The sequence below is a fragment of the Lathyrus oleraceus genome, chromosome 7 (genome assembly GCF_024323335.1).
Source record: "Lathyrus oleraceus cultivar Zhongwan6 chromosome 7, CAAS_Psat_ZW6_1.0, whole genome shotgun sequence".
Classification (NCBI taxonomy): Eukaryota; Viridiplantae; Streptophyta; class Magnoliopsida; order Fabales; family Fabaceae; genus Lathyrus; species Lathyrus oleraceus.
The window spans coordinates 84,580,782-84,607,301 of NC_066585.1; the positions used below are offsets into that span (position 1 = coordinate 84,580,782).

The 26,520-nt window shown below is 36.7% G+C and overlaps 1 pseudogene; it reads left to right on the plus strand.

Annotated features, from left to right (window-relative positions):
• The first annotated feature begins 2,017 nt into the window (after window positions 1-2,017).
• LOC127109073 (uncharacterized) lies at window positions 2,018-2,117 on the plus strand (annotated as a pseudogene).
• Window positions 2,118-26,520: the final 24,403 nt, after the last annotated feature.

The window sequence follows — 26,520 nt, forward strand, 5'->3', positions numbered from 1 at the left end:
AGAGGTTTTACCGTCTTCTTCTAACATGATGCGGTGCATACAAATAGAAGGGCTTATTCCTTTAAGATCGGTTATGTGGTATCCTAGTGCGGTTGGATATTTTCTTAAGATATGTAGGAGTTTTTCTGTTTCGAGTCTTCCTAGATCTGCATTGACTATCACAGGTCGTTCAAGTTCTAAGTCTAGGAATTCATATCTCAGATTTTTGGGAAGTGTTTTCAAATCAGGGGTTGGTTTGTTAAGACACTGCGTAGGGTCCGGTGTTATTGCTAAGCATTGTTTAGATTTGTCTTCTAAAAGATAGTCTGATGATTTGTCTTCTCCTGACTCTGCTTCTTTTATGCATTCATCGATGATATCCATGAAGTAACATGTATCTTCTATTGCAGGTGCTTTCAAGAATTGGGAAAGAATGAATTCAATTTTCTCTTCACCTACTTCGAAGGTGAGTCTTCCTCGTTTTACGTCTATGATTGCACCGGCAGTTGCTAAGAATGGTCTTCCTAGTATAATAGGTGTAGTATCATCTTCTCTAATGTCCATAATTGTGAAGTCAGTGGGAATGTAAAACTGACCTATGCGTACGGGAACGTTTTCAAGGATTCCTACAGGATATTTGATGGAACGATCTGCTAATTGCACAGACATTTTGGTCGGTCTTAATTCTCCCATTTCCAGTCTCTTACATATGGATAAAGGCATAACGCTAATTCCGGCTCCTAAATCGCATAAGGCTTTGTCGATGACAAATTTTCCTATGTGACAGGGTATAGAGAAGCTACCCGGATCCTTGAGTTTAGGGGGCATGTTTTGGATTATAGCGCTACATTCGGCAGGGAGTGTAACGGTTTCGCTATCCTCAAGTTTCCTTTTATTAGAAAGAATTTCTTTTAAGAATTTAGCATATGAGGGCATCTGCGTAATAGCTTCGGTAAACGGAATTGTAACGTTTAATTGTTTAAGGAGATCGACAAATTTTCTAAATTGGCCTACATCTTTGGTTTTAACAAGCCTTTGAGGGTAAGGTATAGGTGGTTTGTAAGGTGGTGGAGGTACATAAGGTTCCTTCTTTTCTAGGGTATCCTTATTACTCTCTTCCTTTTCCTTAGGTTCACTTTCCTCAGTAGATTTCTTAGGGTTTTGGTTTTCTATCCTTGGATCAGACGGTCCTTCCACTTCCGTTCCACTTCTTAATATAATTGCATGAGCTTGGCTTCTCGGATTAGGTTGGGGCTGTCCAGGGAATGTACCAGTTGGTGCAGCAGTAGGTGCTTGTTGTTGAGCTACTTGAGATATTTGTGTTTCTAACATTTTGTTATGGGTAGCCAAGGCATCTACTTTGCTTGCTAGTTGTTTAAGTTGTTCGCCAGTGTGTATGTTCTGGTTTAAGAAATCTTTATTGGTTTGTTGTTGGGAAGCTATAAAGTTTTCCATCATGATTTCCAAGTTGGATTTTCTAGGGGTATTATTGTTAGGATTCGGTTTCTGATATCCCGGAGGTACAGATGGGGTTTGATTCGGAGATTGTCCAGGTGCGTATAAAGCATTATTACTCTTATATGAAAAGTTTGGATGGTTCTTCCAATTTGGGTTATAGGTATTCGAATAGGGGCTTCCTTGAGCATAGTTTACTTGCTCTGTTTGGATTCCAGTCAAGAGTTGACATTCCGCAGGAGTGTGGCCTTGGATTCCACAGACCTCGCAATTCTGAGTTATAGCAACCACGGCGGTTGGAGGTGATACGTTTAAACTTTCAATCTTCTGGACCAAAGCATCCACTTTTGCATTAACGTGATCAAGGTTACTTATCTCGTACATGCCAGTTTTCGGTTGAGGTTTTTCCACTGTTGTTCGTTCGGTTCCCCACTGATAGTGGTTTTGGGCCATGCTCTCGATAAGCTGGTAAGCATCAACATAAGGTTTGTTCATTAGTGCACCACCTGCAGCGGCGTCTATTGTTAACCTTGTATTGTATAAGAGACCATTATAAAATGTGTGAATTACTAACCAGTCTTCCAAACCATGGTGTGGGCAAAGTCTCATCATGTCTTTGTATCTTTCCCATGCTTCGAAAAGAGACTCGTTGTCTTTCTGTTTAAATCCGTTTATCTGGGCTCTTAACATAGCTGTTTTGCTTGGCGGAAAATATCGGGCAAGAAAAACTTTCTTCAACTCGTTCCAGGTGGTGACTGAGTTGGAAGGGAGAGATTGAAGCCATCTTCTAGCGCTATCTCTTAATGAGAAAGGAAAAAGACGAAGTCGAATTGCCTCTGAAGTGACACCATTAGCTTTAACAGTATCAGCGTATTGGACAAATACGGATAAATGAAGGTTTGGATCTTCGGTAAGATTTCCAGAGAATTGGTTTTGTTGCACAGCCTGCAACAACGAAGGTTTAAGTTCAAAGTTGTTTGCTTCGATTGCGGGCGGAGCAATACTTGAATGCGGTTCATCTTGCGATGGAGCGGCGTAATCTCTAAGAGCACGAGCTGGTTCTGCCATCTCGGTTAAAGAAGGAAAAATGTTTTTGATATCAGGAAGGTTTATAGGAGGGAGATTGTTTTCAGCACGATATTCCCGAATTCGTCGTAAGACTCGGAGATATAGTTCGATATCGTTGATTCGTAAATAGAGCGGTTCGCCTTGAGAGCGAGTGCGTGGCATACAAATCAACGAAAGAAAGAATAGAAGGAAAAAGAAACCTAGTCTCTACAGCGTAACGGAAGAGTTACGATATCGATTGAATAAAAGTCCCCGGCAACGGCGCCAAAAACTTGATCGCTCGACTGTGTGAGTCGAGAATGGGATACAAACTGCAAGTGCACAGTTCTATCGCGTAGTTTTAAAAGATATCGATCCCACAGGGACTTATGAATCGATATACCGTTATCTAAGGTTACTTCGTAAAGCTAAGGTGAATAATAGTTGATTGTTTGGGGAAGGAAGCTAAAAACTAAACTAATATCTAGATTAAATATTAATAAAACGGATATCGGTATGTAGTTCGTCAAAACTAGGGAATCAATTCCTTGTCGGTCTCTCGGTCTTAAAATAAATCGTTTCGATTAACTTTATTGGTTAAAGGTTTTATCTCAAACTCTCGCTCTGTTGAAGAAACCATGATCTTATATTAATGTAGCTGTCACTTATAATTAAGTCAAAAATCATATTTTGAAAACAATAAAGTTGCAGAAACTCTTTTTAAGAAAATACTGACCGTTTTAAACACCCTTATCTCAAACTCTCGCTCTGTTGACTTAGGTTATACAATTAAATCTAAATGCTTAACTCTCGTCCTCACATTCAATCTTTAAAAATACTTTTTGGAAAAAAGTCAGAATTTAATTAATTCTAAAAACTTGCTCTCGCCCTGAGATAGACTTAATGACTAACTTACACTGTCCAGTTAAAACCTCAAACTCTCGCTCTGTTGGTTTCAACTTCTTTATGTCTTTTACTTTTGTAAAAAATCTTGTTATTAAACCTGTAAGTTAAGACCATAAAAAGATTGATTCTAATTTTAAGTTTGAATAGACCGACTTAGTCTTGATCCCTTTTTCTGCTTACTTTACATACCGATACCTAGGCGAATTAGCCAGACATGCTAACTAAATAATAATTATTATCATGCATACACAGACTCATTTCAGGCAGGCAATGTAAATAAACAATAGAATAAAACATTAAAAATTAAATAACGATTAAAGAACCTGAATGCGTAATACAATGGTCTTGAACACTCCTCCACAAGCCGGTAGGATTTGTTCTTCGATTCTTCAATTAAACAGTAAATTAAATCAAGGAAATAAAAAAAACTCGAATATAACGTAAGGTTAAATCCGGTATAAAGTTGCACAGTAGTTTCCGGTGTAGAAACTACTACGCGAAAAATATCTAAAAGCTAAAAACGGGGAAGATAAATTGCAAGGGAAAAAGAAAATAAAACTTGCAAAAGAAATAAATAAAATAAACAATATTAATTCTGCTGGAAAAAAAAAACTAAGCAAAAGCTTGAACAGAAAATCGGCAGAGCTTCGGTGTGTCTAAAACGGCAAAAAGAGGAGTTCCAACGAGAGGGATTAGGGTAGCTATTTATAGTAGTGCTACTAACTGCCTTTTTCTTCTTTTCCACGAGTCTTCAGCGTGCTAAATTCACGGCTTGGGAATAGGACACGAAGTCCTCAACGTTACTTCCCTTCTTCTGAGAGCGTAACTTGCGCCAAAAAGCTAGTGGACTGGTGTGACACTCGTCACACCATGTGTGACGTCCGTCACAAGGCTACTTCGCGTGACGCTCGTCACGCGTCCTGTGACGTCCGTCACAGGCACAGCGTTGGTGACTTGTGCGCTTTGGGCTGGGCTTTGGCCTTTGGTTCCTTTTCTCTCCTTTTTGTTCCTTTTTACACCTCCTTTTCTTCCCTTTTTCACTTTTGCTTCAAAATGGGTACCTGATATAAATAGAAGAGGAATACTGCATAATATCTGATAAAGTGAGATAAACTAGCGTAAATGATAATATAATTTAATTGAATTAAGTCTTAAAAAGCGATATAATTTCGTGTTATCAATCTCAAAACTTCCAACACAGACAAGACAGGCCAAGAAGACAGTTTACGAAGATCAATATGACTTTAGCACAGGCACTGCAGGGTATGCTAAAAGCAAATTTAATTACCCTCAGAGATCCTCCTGCAAATCCCAACACTGCTTCTCCTCGTTATAATCCCAATGCCAGGTGTGCATATCACTCTGATAGCCCCGGGCATGATACAAACGATTGTTGGTTGTTGAAGAATAAGATTCAGGATATGATCGACGCTGGAGAAATTGAATTTGATCCTCCGGAGACTCCTAATGTCATCACTGCTCCTCTGCCTAATCATGACAAGACTGTTAATGCTGTAGAAGATGCTGATAACGATTGCGACTGGGATGGCTGGATTTTCCCAACAATTGGTGACGGACTCAATAATTGGAAGGCTGAAGACACTATCCCGATTTCCTTTAGTCAGGAGTAATTGTTACTGTTATTTTAGTGTTTCAAATTTTGTAATTTTTTAAAAAGCATTGTGTCTATGCCCGGGGCACAATAGCTAATTTTTCAAGGGTTTTGTCATTTTCATAAGCATATCCACATTCAATAAATCAATGGACTTTTTGCATTCAAATATTGCGCTCTTTATTTTTCCTGTCATCTTTCAAATAAGCTATGATTTCTTACACACACTCACGTAACAAATTGCAGATCCATATCCACTCTGGATCCTGTTGATAATAATTCTGCTACTGTTCATTATGACTTTGAAAATCCGATCTACCAAGCCGAGGATGGAAGTGAGGAAGATTGTGAAGTACTTGGAGAGCTTGCCAGGCTGTTACTGCAAGAAGAAAAGACTATACAGCCGCATGAGGAATCAATCAAAATTGTAAATCTGGGTACTGAAGTGGACAAGAAGGAAGTCAGAGGTTTCTTGGGACGCTTGAATTGCATTGCCCGATTTATCTCCCATTTGACTGCTACCTGCAAACCCATCTTCAAACTACTGAGAAAAATCAAGAGATAATATGGAATGATGAATGTCAAGAAGCTTTTGACAAAATCAAGAAGTATCCCCAAAAAACCTCCAATTCTGATGTCACCAGTTGAAGGAAGACCTCTAATCATGTATTTGACTGTGTTAGAAAATTCAATGGGGTGTGTGTTGGGGCAACATGACAAGTCTGGTCGAAAAGAGCATGCAATATACCACCTTAGCAAAAGTTTACCGACTGTGAAACAAAATACTCACTGCTTGAGAAAACTTGCTGTGCTTTGGCTTGGGCTGCTCGCCGACTAAGACAGTATATGTTGAATCATACCACTTTATTGATTTCTAAGATGTATCCTATCAAATATATATTTGAGAAACCTGCTCTCTCCTGAAAGAGTTATCACTGATAATGGTACTAATTTGAACAACAAGATGATTACTGAACTCTGCACGCAGTTCAAAATAAAACACCATAACTCTTCTCCGTACCGGCCAAAGATGAATGGCGCCGTAGAAGCCGCTAATAAGAATATTAAGAAGATCATACAAAAGATGACAGTAACATACAAAGACTGGCATGAGATGTTACCCTTTGCTCTTCATGGTTATCGCACTTCAGTGCGCACTTCGACAGGGGCAACTCCTTTCTCTTTAGTCTACGGAATGGAAGCCATTTTACCAGTGGAAGTTCAGATTCCCTCTTTAAAAATTATGAAAGATGCAGGCTTAGATGAAGATGAATGGATTCAGACTCGACTCGATCAGATAAATTTGATTGATGAAAAGAGACTTGCGGCTGTTTGTCATGGGCAGGTATATCAGAAGCGCATGATCCAGGCGTTTAATAAAAAAGTCAAGAGACAGGTGTATCAAATTGGTGACTTGGTAATAAAGCGTATCATTCTACCACAAGGTGATTCTAGAGGCAAATGGACTCCCACATACGAAGGGCCATTTGTAGTTAAGAAGGTATTCTCTGGTGGAGCCATGATGCTTGCTACAATGGATGGCGAAGACTTCCCACATCCCGTGAACGCAGACATAGTTAAAAAATACTACGCATAAAAGAGACCCGCTAGGTCAACGTGTCTAGGCAAAAGTAAGGGCATCCCGGCGAACCAAAAGGGTTCGGGCAAAAATTAGGGATAAACATATAAAAATGTACACCCGGCAAGTCGAAAACCTGAAAAGGCGGCTTGGGCAAAAAAGGGTATCCTGGTGGACTGAAAACCTGAAAAGGCGGTCCAGGCAAAAATTAGGGATTAAAGCGTATGACTATGTCCCGTTCTCGGTCATCTTCACCCAAGTCAAAGGGACTGAACAAGCCAATCACTTCTATCCGACAGCAGGAGATGAGAGGCTTGAAGACATAATGACAGTAGTGGAGTTAAAATCAATAGGACTTTTTCTGCATAGCCTTTTCTTTGTTTTCTTGACAATTTCCTCTTACTAGGATTTCTGTCTCCTTGTACTCAAACTGCCTGTTTATAGGCCCTCTTTCAAAATCAATACAATTTTATTTCCAAAAAGATGCTTCTGTTTTACTTTCTCTGTTTTGTTTGCATAAACGTCCATTGATTTAATTCGAATTAATATATGCATTTGAACATGATTGATGTCTACCGAAAATACATGCATAAAATAGTAATAGCAGTTACTAAAAGACTTTAGGGTCGAGGATAGAGTCTAACCATGCTTTCCGATGAATCCGGTTGCTAATCCCTATTCCCCAGCAAAACCAGTTATTTCCCAGAAGAAATTGGCATTACTAGACAGACTGGTCATCTCTTTTATCCCCCAGCCAGGTCTTGTTGAATATTTCTACCATTAGACAAGAAATCAAATATCCCCAGCTAAGAAAGGGTCATCAATACAAATATCTCCAACCAGAATATGGGGATTTATTTTCCCCTGGCAAAAAATTTCAGACGCATAATTCATTCATGCATCATTTCACATCATATACATGCATGCAGTGTTCGCATTTATTTTCAAAAGCATAAAACATATCATGCATCATGACATGGCATGAGCCTAACTTTTTTCAGGTTAATTATCCTCCCGATACAGTCAAAATAAAGGTTCATTCAGACGGACACCCTCATCGGTTACATTTGAGATTCAGATGCATCTTTCAGATTAATCCATATGAATGTCCATTCCGACAAGCATTCTGACATCCTCCTAATGATGGCATCTTTAAGCCCATCCCAGACATTTATCGCGAATATAACATATACAAACATTATCAGATATAGCCTAACGTACAACTCATTCTGGTTCAGCCTAACGTATGGCTCCTTCAACTGTTCCAATACGGTCTAGCGTACGACCCCTTTGGATGTTCATCCCCTCAGATACTATCTAGCGTACGGTACATTCTGAAGTATAGTCTAGCGTATGACTACCCCTTTCGTCATCAGATACAGCCTAACGGATGGCTCATTCTGCTCAGATACGATCTAGCGTACGATCCATTCTGATCTCTATTCCTCAGATACTACCTAGCGTACGGTATATTCTGAAAAGTAGTCTAGCGTACGACTACCTTTTATCATCAGATACAGCCAAACGGACGGCTCATTCTGCTACTCAGATACGATCTAGCGTACGATCCATTCTGACTTTTATTTCTCCAGATACAGCCTAACGGACGACTCATTCTGCTACCCAGATACTACCTAGCATACGGTATATTCTGAAATGTAGTCTAGCGTACGACTAACTTTTATCTCAGATACAGCCTAATGGATGGCTCATTCTGCTACTTAGATACGATCTAGCGTATGATCCGGTTTGATCTTCCATCCCCAGTGAATTCACCCGCCTAATGGACGGCTCATTCTGCTACTCAGATACGATCTAGCGTATGATCCGGTCTGATCTTCCATCCCCAATGAATTCACCCGCCTAATGGACGACTCATTCTGCTACTCAGATACGATCTAGCGTACGATCCATTCTGATCTTTACCTCTCCAGATGCAGCCTAACGGACGGTTCATTCTGTAATTCAGATACGATCTAGCGTATGATCCATTCTGATCCTTTATCCCCAGCAGCGTATGACCCATTCTGATCCTTATCTCATCAGGTTCAGCTCACCCTAACAACACCTAATGGATGACTCATTATACGGCCTAGCGTGCGACCCAGTATGACACCCATGTCTTCAGATATGGTCTAATATACGATGCACTCTGAAGCCCCCATCATCATACTTTCTGGATGGCATCTCTAAGCCCATCTCCATCAAGACTAACTTCTAATTAACAAGCGCAAATTTTTGGGGCATTCTAAGTGTTCAATAATCTTCCACCTCCAGATCACGAATGGCGTACATACCATTCTAACTCTCTCGGTTTATGAATATTGAACAGGGGCAGCTGTCATACCCCAAAATTTGCCCGTTAAGTTTTCACGACATTTTTCAAGACATTCTAATCCATTTTCAAGACATTAATGTTAAAGGAACAGGGGTCCAGCGCACAGGTTACCAAATCCAGAAGATGACCTAAATTGGCATGCTCGCTAGGCGAGCAAACCCTTCGCTGGGCGAAGCCCACGCGTCATTCCTTCGCTAGCTGCTCGCCTAGCGAATACTTCGCTAGCTCACTCGCCTAGCGAGCTCACGAATACCAGAAAATTTTGGGCTTAATTCTGAGCCCACAAAGACACAATTATTATAAATACCAGAACTTCACACAGAAAAAGAGATACAGACAGAGATAGACGGTGGACTGAGAGGAAACAAGCAAACCCTAACAGAGGCAACCGGAAAAACCCTGGAGGCCCACGAAGAGAATTCAGAGTAACCCCCGGATACCCCGAAAGAAACTCATCTGCACAAAGGTTACCTCCGCTCAACTCAATCTAGTACAAACCATAAGACTAATTTTATGCTCCTAATTTGATATCTGCAAATACATGAGGCATTATGATTGAATTTCTCATTAGGTTTTGCATATGGTTTTAAGTATGCATGAACGTGTAACACGATATCTTGAATATTTAACCATGTAATTTCTGTAATGGATGCCATAGGGTTTAGGGTTCCTGAAATCGCACTGTTATCAAAGAAGAACTCAAAACCCGCAGCCGTTCGCCAGCACTTCGCTGAGCGAACATGTAGCGAGGGTTCGCCAAGCCTTCGCTAGGCGAGGCAGTAGCGAACATGACAATATCTGTTTTTTCATTTGCATTCTAATCTGTTCTGTACTTGATTGACATGTTTCCTATTGCACCTACACACTGTTTGCCTGACACTATTATTGCTGTGATTCTTTTGTTTGGTGCAACTCTTGGTTGCACCCTAGCTTGGTATTCTAACCCGTTTGTTGAATTTTTGTGAGGGTTCACATACTCCTGAAGAGACAGTTTGCTAGGTATTCCACTTTATTTGTGGGATACCCTTGTGAAGATTCATTTTAATTACTTGACTGATTACATTGCCTTCGAACATATGATCTGGGCCCTCTCTTTGTTGCCTTACGATATTGCGGCCATGTCCCGCGAATGTGGGGATACACTTAGCAAAGACCCTTCGGTTAAATCATCATAGTCCCTCGAATGTTGCCTTCGAATACATGACTTTGTCCCTCGATGACCCTTCGTGGTAGCCTACGGTTAAATGATGATCGTCCCTTTTAATGCTAAGGTATCCTTACAAATGTTTCCTTCAATGACCGATCGACGACCCCACGATGTCCCTTTACATCCAAAGGATAAGACTACTTACTTCTTAATAGTAAGGACAGTTTTACCCTCATAAGGATAGGAAATACCTATAAAGACCTTGGTTAGGTATAACTCTTAAACGCTCCTCACAACTTAAAATACTTTTCACACCTCCCAATTTTCAAAATATCTTTTAGAAAATCACCATTTGGTATACATTCGCACCAGAATCATTGCCGAGTTATATTTTTCTAAACATCTTTCAAAATCAAACGAGATAAACACTTTGTATACATTCGTACAAGAATCATTATAAAGTTAAACTCTCCTTTCAAAATATTTTCTAAACACACCACATTTCTCAAACACTTTCTCGAACAAAGAAAACATAAGTGAGCTAAGCAATTAAGAGCCCATGGATAACCATGGATACAAAGGGTGCTAACACCTCCCCTTTGTATAATGTACCTCCCGAACTCAAAATCTAATCAAGGTCTTTCCTGTTCTTTTCCGCCTTTCCTTATTGGATAAAAGAAAAGTCGGTGGCGACTCTTGCTATCCGCGACATTTGCTTTCCAAAGCAAAAACACAAAAGTCAGTTCACCGTATGACACCTACATTGGAAAGCAAGCACTCTCATTGAAGATCTTAGAGTGTATAGGTTTTTTGTCGTGTATTCACGCTAATACCCTAATAGGATTAATGTTGAATCTTTATGTATACCCTTATGTTTCAATAACATTGTATATATGGTTTGTCTAATTGATTTCTAATCAACATTGTTTAATTACACCTATATGTTTCAGTGACTTGGCATATAAGGTTTGTCTAGTTGAGTTGTAACTTTCAACATTCTTTATCTTGTGAAGGTTAAAGTTGATCACTAGGGTTTAGTGGTTCTTTGCCCTTGTCCCTGGGATTGTGGCAGAGAAGAAAGTCAGTAGGTTCTCATATTTAGATGGAGGCTCTAAATAGAAGTTCATTGGATAGTGTTAGGAGGAATCATTAAACAACATAAGATTTTTGTTGCTTGTAAGTCTAAATGTACTAAACTAATGAATTTCCTTTCTTGGGTTGTTGATTCAGTCCCCCGAATATAGGTGTAGTTTCACCAAACTGAGTAAACAATTTGATTATATTCTTTATTACTTGTCCGCTCCATCATCTATTACTAGTTAGTGTTTTGCATCTAATGTATCTTGTTGCACATGTTTCTAGAGTATCATGTTTGATATTTGTTATCTGAGGAACAAAACTTCACTCATACCATTTTTGAGGGGGGAGACAATGTAGGAGTTCCTAGCCAATGAGAATTATTCTTTAAGTGGTCTATGGTCCACATATCCCCAATCTTTACTTTAACGTTCTTAGCTAAGCATTTTAAAATTTTGGTAATACTTCAAAGGGAGATATACTGATTAGGGGATTGATTACCCCAATTGCAAATACTCTTGGGTACGAGCAGGATTTAGAAAATTTAAATACAGTTCTCAGTATCACCTGGATAGACATGGAAACATGCATGTTGATGGATTTAATCACCATATCTAATGATGTTTATTGGATGTTAATCCAAGGCGAAAAGTCAATAATTCTCCCCAACATGACTAGAACAATTTTGAGAGATAAAAAATTTGGAATGTTCCCCTGTTAATTTAGATAATGACGAGGATATGGCAACACAAAACTTCAATCTAACCACCTTCTCCTATAGAAAGATTCAAAGAACAACATGAGGCTGATGAAAGAGTGGATGGCTAGGATAGAAGTCGAGCAACAAAGGCAGGGTTACATGTTACAGAAGATATACGACAGACACATCCCCCAATGGAATTTCCATCATCTTAGTAAAAAATTATGACCTTTCTCCTTCCCTTTCTTTTAGGGTTTACATTTGGGACAATGTTATGTTCATGCATGGGGAGAGTTTCATGTTCTTCTTGTCTTCCTTATTTTTAATTGCATTTGTTTATGTATATGTTGTTGTATTTTGAATAAATTATCAAATTTTCCCTATCTTTGAAATTATTTGTTGAATTTTATTGAATAAAGACTATATGTATTTGTCGGTAAAAATGAAAAATTCACAAGAAAGTAAATATTAAGGCTAGAAATTTTTTATTTAGTCATTCTTTCTTTTCTAGCAGATAGTATCTTGTGATTAGATTTTGTTTTTACTAGAACTTGAATTGTAATGTTCGTTTTTACCGATTTCGTGATTGAAACATGAATGATGTAGTTTAGAATTATAAAAGTTATGTTGCTTAGATGATTTTGTATGTTCTATCTTGAGCAGAAATATATATATATATATATATATATATATATATATATATATATATATATATATATATATATATATATATATATATATATATATATATATATATATATAAAATATGAATACAGGAAGTAAAAGACAACTCAACTTATTAAGTAGGGTAACCTCTACTTGATTATTCAATCCAAAAGTCAATTGATCCCTAATATCTATAAAAACAAGATTTAAATGCATTTTTGGTTTTTTTATTGTTTTTTTTTTAATATTTTAGTCCCCTTTAAAAAATCAGTCTTTTGGTCCCTATATTTAACATTTCATGGTTTTTTTTGTCCCCTTTCAGATTATAATAGTTGACACTAACATGTCAATGTCACTGCGGCACCACTTCAGATGATTTTTCTATCTCACATATTTAAAATTTTATTTTTATTTTTAAAAATATAATAGTACAAATTATTAAATTTAAAAAAAACTTAATAATTATAATAAATATTTTCAAATTTTCTATAAAAACTAACTAGAAACACGTTAACTTTTACGCCTTACCCGTAAAAGTCCCAAAGTCTTGACCTTTTAACTTTTGGACTATTTTGTTCTCACTCTTAGGTATTGTTTGGCCGATTTTTTTTCAGTTGCAAAAGTAACTTTTAAGCTAAAGTTGAAAAATAAGAACTTTATAAATAAAGTTAAAGTTGTTTGATAATACTTATATTTTTTTTAATTTTAAAAATAATTTTAAACTAAAAACATTTGAATATATATATATATATATATATATATATATATATATATATATATATATATATATATATATACATACAAAATAGATATAAATTAAAATAAAATACTATTATATTATTAAAATATATAAAATATGTTATAAAAAATTAAATAATTTTTTTTATAAATATTTAAAAATATGTATGTGAGTGAAGAAATCACTAATTAAAAAAAAACAATTGACATCATGGAAAAAGTTTACATTTTTAAAATAAATAATTTAAAAAAATTAAACTAACAAATTCTATAATTCTCCATCATAGTTAAATAGTACACAACAATAACGATGATGATGACATATGAGTAATTTTTTTAAAATTTTGATAAAATAAAATAATATAAGAAGAATTATGAAAATGTATGCTGGTGTAAAGAATTGAAAAATAATTCATAATAACTATATAGTATATATATAAAATGACACTGTTTTTATCATCTCCATGTGCAAGTATATTCCTTTAGTTTTAAGATTAGGGTATTTGGGCCAGTTGGACTCCTTTAAAGGTGGTTGTCTTCTCTTGGTGGCTTCTTCTTGACAAGTTTCCTTCTAAGGAGGATCTGGTTAAGAGAAGGGTTCTTTTGGATTCGACAAGGGTGTTGTGTGATTTCTGCGTGGGTGTGGCAGAGTCTGGTTCCCCTTTTTTTGCCACGTGTGAGGTGACTTGGGTGTTGTTGTATAGGATTTTTTAGGTCGTTATGATGGTCTTTTGTTCTTCCTAAAGACATTATGTCTATTTTTTATGCTTTTTTAAATTTAGTAGGGTCTCATAAGATTAGGGATGACTTATTTATGATATGGAACTTAGTGATTTGGTCTATCAGGAAATCCCATTTATTCTGGCATGTAACTAGTATCTTGGGAAGTCTACAAACTACTCTTGCATATTCTATGCTTGGGTGGAGAACCATATTCTTTGTCTGAGCCAATTGTAGTTTTAAGTTTCTCTGACCCCGCTTGGGTGGAGTATTTATTCTCTTTTTTCTTTGGAGGTTCTCTATTCTTGGTTGTGTTGGTTCTTTGGTGTCGGACTCTAGCTGGTGATCCATGTTAGAAGTGGAAATTTCTTATTGGGCTTTTGAGTTCTTATTTTGGTGTTGTGTTGGGAGGTTGTTGACCTTGTGGCGTGGGGATTTTAGTCCTTGAGATGGTTTATTCCCTTTTTTGTATGTTTTCATTTCTTCATTTCTCACGATCGTCCACTATTTTGATAAGTTTGATACAAACATTTTGATTACAACAAAATATCACACGATAATTCCCTTTGTTGATGCAGACACTTAAACTACTAACAAAAACAAGATCCCTAAAGATCTTGATCCAATAAGCTTACTATCCACAATAACATGCTCCAAGTATTCGTGTGTGGCAATCCACCTGATCCCGTTGATTTCTCGTCTGAGCAATTGCCATTAGCTAAGCGTTGAGTGGACAACTCCCAACTTTGTCTACAACCAGTCTTTCTACAATCTCACAAAGTTGGGCAACTTCCAACTCTGCCTTAAGAACAATTTATACTAGACTTCGCCAAAGTATTCCATGGAGTATATTGAAACTCTCTTCATGATAGATACCAATAAGATCCGGTCTGCATTCAAGAAATAATACTTGGACCTATTACAAATAAAAAAATTCACACAAAAACATTAGATACCCTATTTTACCACTAGTCTCCCTCAAACACTCAACCTTTAGAGATGAAGGCCCATAACAATGGATAAATACTAAGGATAAAGATGATGAAAAATGCTAAGGAATATCATATACACTCTAATTTATAAGGTGTTAATCAAGGAATTAGATGTAGGTGAATAAAGAACACACACACACACAAGGTTCTCTCAAATTTCTAGATAAATGGGTCTTGGTTCTTAATGGATATAATGATCTTGATCAACCATGAATTTGTTGGGTGAGAATATGGAGTAGACATACGGTCTATAGGGAGGTGAATAGACCCTTATTAAAAATTTGACCGATTTTTCCAAAAATATAATATCATAGGATTTTCAAGAACACGCAGAAGTCTTAAAGCAAAAATAGAGATCTTGGTTCTTGATGGATATCATGAGAATGAATCTATTGGGTGAGAATATGAAGTATAGAAATGATATAGAAGGGGGTGAATAGACCCTTATTAAAAATTTGACCGATTTTCCAAAAATAGAATATTAGAGGATTTTCAAAACCGCGATGAAGTCTTAAAGCGAAAATAAAGATCTCATGCTTGTATTGGAATTCAACAAGTTGACAATTACACAACTCACAAATTTCCATATTGGTCAAAGACAATGATTAATTGAGTAATTGTAGATTACACGATATGTGTATTGTTTAGTTGATTCAATTAATACCGGATTCTCACAGCACTAGTTTTCTAGAGTTTAATCAGCACTAAAGCTCAATTAGGTACCAACTCTGAATTAGTTTGAGAAGGAGGAGGGGCAAATGTTAATGCATCCGAGGTTTGACTTCTTTTTGGCGGGGCCATTCTCTGCAAAAAGGTGAAATAAAACAAGAAGATGCAAAAAAGTTGACTAAGATTAGTGAGAATAAAATAAAATTTAGTTGGAATAAAGAGGAGAAATGGCCAAAAAGCCATTTTTATAGACGCTAACATCGTCTAACGTGTCAGTGTTGAGGTCAAACGCATCCGCTTTGTCTAACGATAAGGACAATGATCATCTCCAACAACCAAAATCCAACGATTATCTTCACAACGATCATAATGCGCATGTGCCAAGCAACAACGTGCCCACATTGAAGGCTTAACGCGCCAGCGTTGGATGGTAACAAGTATGCATTAAACCGACTAGCAAAATTCCTTTTCCTTCACAAAATTCTGTTTTGACTCATTTTCTCCTTGCTACTTGCTTCTTTCACTACCGTTTTGATTTTTCTACACATTCAACACACACATTAAAAATATCAAAACATTAAAAACAAAAAACATGCTAAAATATGAAATTGATTGAAATTAAATCAACGCAAATGAAATTAAAATAAGTTACCAATTCATGGGTTGCCTCTTAGGCAACGCTCATTTAAGATCACTAGCTTGACTCAAGATCCTAAGGCTTTGCGAGCATCAGAGACACCATCTCCTATACTTTTTTAGTAGGTGGCAAGACTCCTAGCTCCTTGCCCTAAACAATGAAGACCTTTGAGTCTCCAGGATCCTTCGCTTCAACACTTCTGAATTGTATAAGGCCCAAATTCCTCACACGTAAACACACCCAACAATCCCTTTAGTCAAGACTTCCGCCACCAGACCCTCTATACAACTTTCAATTATGTTCTTGCCACCCTTTACTTGTCATATGATTTTCCTATCTTGATCACCTTGTAGCATTGATGTTGTTCATATTGGTGCTTTGTGGTTTCAAACACATTGAATACCACTTGTTCTTTGTTGAACCTCAATTCTAACTCACCTAAGTCCATATCAATCAAAGCTCTTCCTGTTTCCAAGAATGGCCTTCCAAGAATCAGTGGTATTTCAGCGTCTTCCAACATGTCCAGAATCACAAAGTTGGCTAAAAACGCAAGGTCATCCACCTTAACTAATACATCCTCCACAACCCAACCTCGTCATCATTGAGAATGGAATCATATTAATGCTTTCCCCCCAATCACAAAGAGCTTGATCAAGTTTTACAAGCCCAATAGAACATGGGATAGTGAACCTATCGGGATCGGTAAGTTTAGGTGGAAGCTTCCTTTGAATGATAACATTACATTCTTCAGCAAAAATAACATTTTCATCATCTCTCAACCATCATTTTCCAGAGAGTATCTCTTTCATATATTTAGCATACACTGACATTTGGTTCATGGCTTCACAAAAGGGAATGTTGACTTGAATTTTTTGCAACATTTCCTTGAACTTTTTGAACTGCTCTTCTTTTTCATCTTTCTTCTCACGTATCTTTTTCAAGAAAGGGTAAGGTGATTTGATATAATCGAGAAGCACGAGGTTAGGATCATTAAGAATATGTTTTTTTAGTCCTCTTCCAAAGTGAGTTCTTATCTATAAATTATTCAAGAGTCCCACCCTTAACCTCATCATTACTCTCTGGCTGACTTTTTTCTCCCTCATTTTTCTTATTCTCAAAATCATATTCTATTACCACTTTATTCTCCCCACTAGCTTGTGTTGGTGTACCTACTGAAGAAGAAGAGCGATCCAAAACGCAGCGGAATTTTAAAAAAATTATCCATTAGTCATCCTTATGAATGGGCATGATCAGTGATAGAATCGTTACCTCTTGTGGCGATTGAAACCTTTGATGCAGATCTACGGAGCGATCACGAATGTTGAATGGTGACAACGCATCTACTCAGTTCACACGAATGGATTCCTTCAATCTCAGTGCTAGCTGCTACGAATGAAGGTTTTGAGTGAGAGAGAGAGAGAGAAACAAAATTACAACTGCACCAATGCTTCTGCACAAGGGTTCTATTTATAGAACCACTTGTGTGGGCTGCAAGCTAAAAATCCCACTTAAGTGTATGTGGCCGATATCTTATAATATGCCAAAATCACTTAAGTGTGTGGTACCTTACCATATTTTGTATTCTACTTAAGTACACCGTATCTTACGATGTTCTACAATTCACTTAAGTGCACCGTACCTTACGGTGTTCCTTAGTTACTTTATCTCTCACCAATCCATCCTTTTGTGTGAGACCCTGTAGGTTTTCGCGGCATTGGCAATTATATTAAATCACATATTTAACATAATAAACAATGAGCGGTATCTAGCAACACATCACTGCTACCCAAGACACGAAAATGTCATGTCATGTGATATGACAAATCCTTTTGTGATAATACTTATGTGTACAATTACCCTTTTTCCCTTATGTCTATATTAAACATAAGGCATAGACCATGTCATCCTTGTCCAGTTCAATATTGGGCACGTAGACATTTATCCTCTTACGCAGGATGGGCAAATTCCATCTAGGTCACTCATGTCCCTCAGCATGCTTCGTGGAGTATTCATCAACTGTCTTTATGGTCATCCAGTTGCGGACAATGTTTGATCAGTAATAAGGCACTCTGTAGCGGGGTATTCGTTACCTTATGGTTTATTGACTAAACCAAAAGTAAACATACAATTCGAGTCGCCACCATACTTTTATTTGTCCAAAGAAAAGGCTAAAAAGCGAACAAAAGCCAAGTAAGAAGTTTTATCAAATCAAAAACTAATAAAAATTTCAGAGATCTAGGTAAGGGGGTGGGTTATGCAATGGGAAGGTTTTACGCACCCAAAACATCCTTAGTACTCTAAGGGAACCTCTTTTTGCAAATGTGTGTTGTAGGTTGGTATTTGTAAAAATATGTGCAAAAGATTGGGGGATGAGAAGAGAATAGATTATATTTACAATTTTGTTGTTTGAATGGATGAACCCATTGCCTACGTACCATCACAAAGGTAGGATCAAAACCTCGTAGTTCGGGGTAAAAATCTCAAAGATTGGTGAATTGATTTGATCAAAAGCCTTGAGGTCTTTTGTTATCAAAGGGAGAAAACTCAACCTAAACCAACAATCCACCATGTGAGGAGAGCTTCAACATACTAGTGAGGGGTTAACCTTATAATAAGTATGGAAGACTTATAATCCAATCATTAAGGATAAGGTGAGGTTTACATCAACCACTATGATAACTCAAACCTATGACTAATGTTTATGAAAAAGTTTTAATAAAGGTGGCCATTGGAACCACAAAAACAACTTGAAATGAGTTGTATTTACAAGTTAATTTATTTAGAAAGTGAAGTCAAAGTTGAATTAAGGTTTATTCACAATGAGTATTAATGAAAAGATTTTGAAAAGTCAAAGGCATAAGGCCTAGGTTTCTAGTTTGAAACAAAGTCAAAGTTTGCACAAAAAGAGTTTGGCTTGGGTTAGAGTGGGGAGAAGAAGAGAAAGGCTAGTCCTAAGGCATATAAAGATAAGAGAGAAGATAAAACCCTTGGAGTTCCTTTTCTTAATATCATAGAGATGATTCAAGATTCTCATTTCCTTTGGACTTAGCAAATAAACAAGCAATCACACAATATTTGGATTCAAGCTCCTAGGATCTCCATTTGGCTTGTCTCTCTTAACTTGGCTACTCATGGCAATGGTCCTCCTTACTATCTCAAGTTGGAATCCCTATCACACAAGAGCAAACATCAAAAAGTTCACAACACAATAAGAGGAATGGACAAAGAATGAGTTTTGAAAAGGAAGTCCTTTGAAGTCCACTTTTAACATTTAGCATTCTAAAGGCATGAGGCCTAGTTGCTCTTCAACAAATTTAGCATTCTAAAGGCATGAGGCCTAGTTGCTCTTGAACTTCTTTAAGCATAGGTAAGTCCTAATTCTAAGTCCTTTCTCCTTTTTGCATTGGGTTCACACAAAACAAAGACAAAACTAACACAAGACAACAATATATTTATATACAATAATGAGCTCAAATGAGCAAAAGGAAAATGGAATAAACATAAAATATGTGCTCAAGTGAGCAAAATGAAAAGCAATATGAATAAATGAGCAAGAAGTAAATTGCATTGAAGTAAATTGCAAGAAATTAAATGCTCAAATTAAAGTTAGTAATTAGTGGTTATGTTAGTTTGTCATAAGACAATTTAGCGCTATGTTAAGCAATCTTAAATGGACTAATGTAGTAGTCACACCTATCTGAGGCCGTTCAATAAAACTATAGGAAAATAAACACAAGTTAGAGATCATGACTAGTAAGCCAAGCTCCTACAACTTGTCATGCCAAAAGAAAAGAGGAAAGGTCTTGTATGGACTTCAGGCTTTTTGCTTGACCAAGAAGCAACCTATCTTGGACACAAAGCAACTCACTTGACCTTGGATCAAGTTGAGTTTGATTTGGATCAAAGAAGGTTAAACCTTTCATATGTTAAGACCAACCATAAGACATTAACTCATTGGCCAAAAATAAAAATAAATGGAATTAAGATGAAATAGATGAAAAGAGAATTCAAGTGTCAAACACAATTGATCAAAAGTGAATCAAATCATCATCAACCAATGCTAAACAGAAGAGAAATGAAGATCACAAGTCAACAGGTCAAAGATATTTTTTTGGTATTTTCTTGAATTAAAATAAAATGTAAAATAAAATGGACAAAATATGGTCAAACCTCAAATTCAATTCAAATCAACTTCAACAAGTCCAATTAAATTCTCATTGGTCTAACATGGTCAAACAAGCTTTGACAAAAAATTTCAACAATTTTTGAAATCAGAAACTATTTTAAAACAATTAAAAACAATGAAAAAATAACACAAATGAATTAAAATCTCAAATAAATCTCAAATCAATTAAGAAATTAATGATACTATTTTTCATTGACTTATCATGATCCATATGTGTTAAGAAATATTTTTGAACTTTTCAGATATAAAAAAGTATTTTAAAATGAATTAAAACTATTAAAAACCAAATAATTCACAAAAAATATTAAATGAAGTCACAAAAATAATTAAAAATCAAAATATGAGAATAGATTTTTCAAGAATTTTTTTGGAATTGGTCTCATATTTTCGTGACTTCAAATAAAATATTTATGAATTTTTGAAAATAAATGGAATTAAATGAAATTAAAACAGAAATAAGAAAATAGAAAAAACCAGCGCCCTCTGATCATCTCATTAATCGACGTGGCACTGATCATGTGACTCAGAGGCGCGGACACACCATGATCCAAAGTCAAGCGCGCAACATATTGATTTAAAATAAGTCATAACATTGGAAGGCCACAATTAGAACGTTGCATCATGATCCAAAGGTTCCAAGACTTTCACGTGGGGATAGTGGTGGAAACCACCATCTTCTCCGGCCAGACAACCAATTCCGGCCACCACGCGCAGGGAAATGAAGTTTAATGAAAATGAAAAAGCAAGGTATCAAAATGAAGCTGAGGTGATGTACATCACCCCTGTAACTATGGATTCTCCTCAAAGTTCCTATTTAAAGAGAAACCTGAGCTTGAAGATCATGATACACAAACTGAAATGGCACGATTTGCAAAATTGAGACCACCACTGGCCTGCCTCATGCTTGAGGACTTCAGAAAACAACACAAACCAAAGGAATTTACATCATATTTCAAGATCTGAATCAAAAAAGTTTGGTGATATACCTCTGAAATGGAGCTTCAAACAACACGAATTGTCCAAGCTCTTGATCCAATCTTGATTTGGAAGTGTAATGGTGATGCAAGGTTAAGGAATTAAGACTTGAAGATCAACTAATGATGTTGAAATTCAAGCTTGAAATTGAAATAGAAAACTGAAATTCCTTTGGTGAGGGTTTGGTTTTCAATCCAGCAGCATTTCATATCTCCTTCAGGTTGATTTTTGAATGAGCATGAGCTTCTATTTATAGCTGGAATGGATGCAAGTAATGCTTTCCCTCGTGTGCATGAAAATTGGATCCTCCATGCATGGGCCTGTACAGGCGCATGTGAGGCCCAAAAATGAAGGGAAATCCATGCTGAGATCAAGTAGAAGTGAACTGGACGTGTAATTGGAGCTGCATTTGCTTGCACATGAAGTTACAAAGTGAATTTCAAAAATGAACATAAACATTAAGCTCTTCGAAACTCACTCATGGAAAGTCCAAAAAATTAATGTGAGTAAAGGTTGGAAAGCCCTTGAAATTAGGAACAAAAGTCATGTTGGGAAAAAATTCATTTGGAGTTTGGAAATTTATGAAAACTGGCTGTGAAGTTTTGGGTACAAAACATGTCTAGGTTCCCTTTGATTTTTTTTATCAAAAACCAGCAACTTCAAGCCCTTCTGTTACAATGATGCAAGCCTCAAATGGATAAACCTCCAACATAAAAGTTGTAGATCTTTTCAAGTTGATCAACTTAGACTCAAATTTTGCATCATTTGGATTTTTCATGAGAAAGTTATGGGCACTTGAAGTTGGACATTTTTCAAATTCAATGGCTTAGGTCCAAAGTGACCTATAATGTTTTGTATTATCACATGTGTTTCTTTTAGGATTATGAAATTTTATCCAACATAACATTTTAAGTAGACATATTAAGCTTTCCAATTCATTTGGTATCATAAAAAATCACAAAAAATAAGGAAGTTAGGTCCTTGGGAAGTTGACCCAAAATTAGGGTTTCAGTCAAAATGACCTATAATGTTTTGAAATGAATGATGATCTTCCAAGTTTCAAAAGGATTTTTGATGAACATGAAAGTTGTTCATATGGTTATTAAGAACATTGTTTCTCTTGGGGTCATCTTCATTTGACAAACAGATCACAAGTTGTGTCTCAGTGATCCTCAGTATAGTCAGATGACTTGACTGGTCAACTTCTCAAGGCCAAACTTAAAATATTGATGAATGAATGATTGAGGATACTCACATAGGCTCATATATTCATAAAATGATGAATTAAGTAACTTCCCTTGATTAAATTTGATCATAGGTTGAGGTTGCTTCATGAGCAAGGCACAGTCAAAGCACAGTTGAATTAGGGTTTCCTTGGGAAACAATCCTCAAGCCCTTTGGGTTATCTTGATCAAATTGGAATATATGATGGTTAGGAACTTTGTGGACCATTTTCATGCTTTTTCTCATCTTCATCCCGCCACTTCATTGAGCTTAGGAGCCTCCTAGGAGCATGGGAGCACGTGATCACTTGAGCTTCAAAACAAAAAGAGTTAGTGACATATTTTTGTGCTTTTGGTTAGTAAACAAAATAAGAAAAGCAATAATATACAATTCAAGCATGCTTGGTGGTCTCAAACCACTCACACAAGTCCCAACCCTAGGGTTAAGGAGTCAAACATGCTATGATCCTTGAGGCAATGCATGGAGCAAATGATATGATGCCATGAGGGATCTTAGGGTCAAAATTAGGGTCTTACACACTCGACTCTACATCTAGGGTCCATAGTGGTTTCAGTTCGAAGGGTGGTATACACCATTATCACCATGAGAATAACTTATGACACTTTGCATAACATTCTATATAGTATTCTCATAGCGGGTCAATCCAATATAAATATTACTCTTAATATTCATACCTATATTTATGACTTGATAACTCCTTATCCATGATCCATGAGATGTGATCATCAGTCTATATACATAATAGTCTTAATGCTTTAATGTTATCCCATTTCATAATAAAGCTCGACTATGGATACTTTAAGAATAATGTCCTTATGTTTAATGGGATCTCATGATTAAGTCACACTTGATACATTAAACGGACTAGCTGTTCTAGGGACTTTATTAAACAAACATAATAAAGAAAAAGCCTTTTATTATTAATAAATAATTCGATACAAGTACCAAAAGTATTTTCCTCTAGGGCTTACACCAACAATCTCCCACTAGCACTAGAACCAATCAGGCATACCCCTAATTCCCCTAGATCTAGTATGACCATCATGTTTCTGCTGCGCAAGAGGCTTTGTCAGTGGGTCGGCAATATTGTCAAGTGTAGGTTCTCTGCATATTTTCACATCTCCTCTATCTATTATCTCTCGATGAGGTGATAACGCCTAAGTATGTGTTTGGATCGTTGGTAAGATCTAGGCTCCCTAGCTTGTGCGATAGCACCATTGTTATCACAATAGAGACCAATGAGATCCATAATGCTAGGAATTATGTCAAGTTCACTAATGAACTTTTTGATCCAAATAGCTTCCTTTGCTAGACTTGAGGCAACAATATACTCGGCCTCAGTTGTAGAATCAGCAACTGTATCTTACTTTGAACTTTTCCAACTCACAGCGCCACCATTTATGCAAAACACATAACCAGATTGCGATCTAAAGTCATCCTTATCTGTCTGGAAGCTAGCATCGGTGTATCCAATTACATCAAGCTCTTCCTGACCTCCATATATCAAGAATGAGTCCTTAGTCCTTCTCAAATACTTAAGGATATTATTGACAGCTACCCAATGAGCATCATCAGGATCAGATTAGTACCTACTTGTTGCACTTAAAGCATACGAGACATCTGGTCGAGTACATAACATGACATACGTGATAGATCCTATTGCAGATTCATATGGAATCTTATTCATGCGATCCTTTTGTTCCTTAGTTGAAGGGGATTGTGTTTTTGATAGACACAAGCCATGTTGCATAGGTATGAACCCTTTCTTGGAATCATGCATATTAAAGCGTCTCAACACTTTGTCTATGTATGTACTCTGACTTAGGCCTAACAATTTTTGTGATCTATCTCTATAGATCCTGATTCCTAATATATAGGCTGCTTCACCTAGGTCCTTCATAGAAAAGCATTTCCCCAACCAAGACTTTACTTGTTGTAAGGTAGGGACATCGTTTCCAATGAGTAATATGTCATCTACATATAATACCAGGAAAACAATATGCTCCCAATAACCTTCTTGTAGACACAAGGCTCATCTTCGTTCTTGATGAATCCATATTGTTTTACTGTTTCATCAAAATGAAGATTCCAGCTTCTGGAAGCTTGCTTCAATCCATAGATTGATCTTTGTAACTTACATATCTTTTGGGCTTCTTCTAGTATGTCAAATCCTTCAGGTTGTGTCATGTACACATCCTCAAGAAGATTCTCATTAAGGAAAGCAGTTTTGACATCCATCTTCCATATTTCATAATCATGATAGGCAGCGATAGCAAGTAAAATCCGAACAGATTTAAGCATTGCAACTGGTGAAAAGGTTTCATCATAGTCAACCCCATGAATTTGTTTATATCCTTTTGCAATCAGTCTTGCCTTATAGGTATGTACCTTAGCATCCATGTCAGTCTTCTTTTTGAAGACCCACTTGCATCCTATAGGGATAACTCCTACAGGAGGCTCTACCAAGGTCCAAACTTGGTTTGTGTACATGGAATCCATTTCAGATTTCATGGCTTCTAGCCACTTCTCAGACTACGGACCAGTTATGGCCTCTTGGTAGGTCACAAGCTCATATTGATCCATGAGTAATACATCACCTTGATCATTTATGAGATATCCATATCTCTCAGGTAGGTGATGTATCCTTCTTGACCTACGTTGGTCTTGTTCTACTTGAGCAGGTTGCTCTTCCACAACTACTTGTGTTTCCTGCTCTAATTCCTCCATGGGTGTATCAATGCTTTGTGATTCTTGAATTTCTTCAAGCTCTACTTTCCTCCCACTGATTCCTTTGGAAATAAAATCCTTTTCTAGGAAAAATCCAGTTCGAGCGACAAACACTTTGCCCTCAGAAGGATTGTAGAAGTAATACCCTCTTGTTTCTTTAGGATACCCCACAAATAAGCATTTGTCAGATTTGGGATCAAGCTTAGTTGAAATTTGTCGTTTCACATAAACTTCGCAACCTCAAATCTTCATGTAAGACATATGTGGTTTCTTACCACTCCATATCTCATATGGTGTCTTCTCAACCTTTTTAGATGGAACACGGTTAAGTGTGTAAGCTGTTGTCAATAGTGCATGTCCTCAAAAGGAGTTTGTAAGATCGGCGTGACTCATCATGGATCGGACCATGTCTAACAAGGTTCGGTTTCTTCTCTCAGATACACCGTTCCATTGGGGTGTTCTAGGAGGAGTAAGTTGGAATAGGATCCCACACTCTTTCAGATGGTCATCAAACTCTAGGCTTAAATACTCACCACCTCGATCTGATCGAAGAATTTTAATATTCTTACCTAGTTGGTTTTGTACTTCATTCTTGAATTCCTTTAACTTTTCAAAGGACTCTGATTTGTGTTTCATTAAATACACATAACCATATCTACTGAAATCATCAGTAAATGTGATGAAGTACTGAAAACCTCATCTGGCTGGTATGTTCAGTGGTCCACATACATCAGTATGTATGAGGGCCAAAAGATCATTAGCTCTTTCACATTTTCTTGTGAATGGAGACTTTGTCATCTTTCCAATTAAACAAGATTTGCATGTCTCATATGATTCCTAATCAAAAGAGTCCAAGAGTCCATCTTTATGGAGTTTGGAAATGCGTTTCTCATTTATGTGGCCTAATCGACAATGCCAAAGGTAAGTTAGATTTAACTCATTAGGTTTCATCCTTTTAGTATTAATGTTATAAATAGGCATTTCAAGATCAAGGACATATAGTCCATTGTTCATTTGTGCAGTAGCATAGAATATATCATTCAAATAAATGGAGCAACAATTGTTTTTTATTATAAATGAAAAACCAAACTTGTCTAACACAAGAAACGGAAATGATATTCCTGC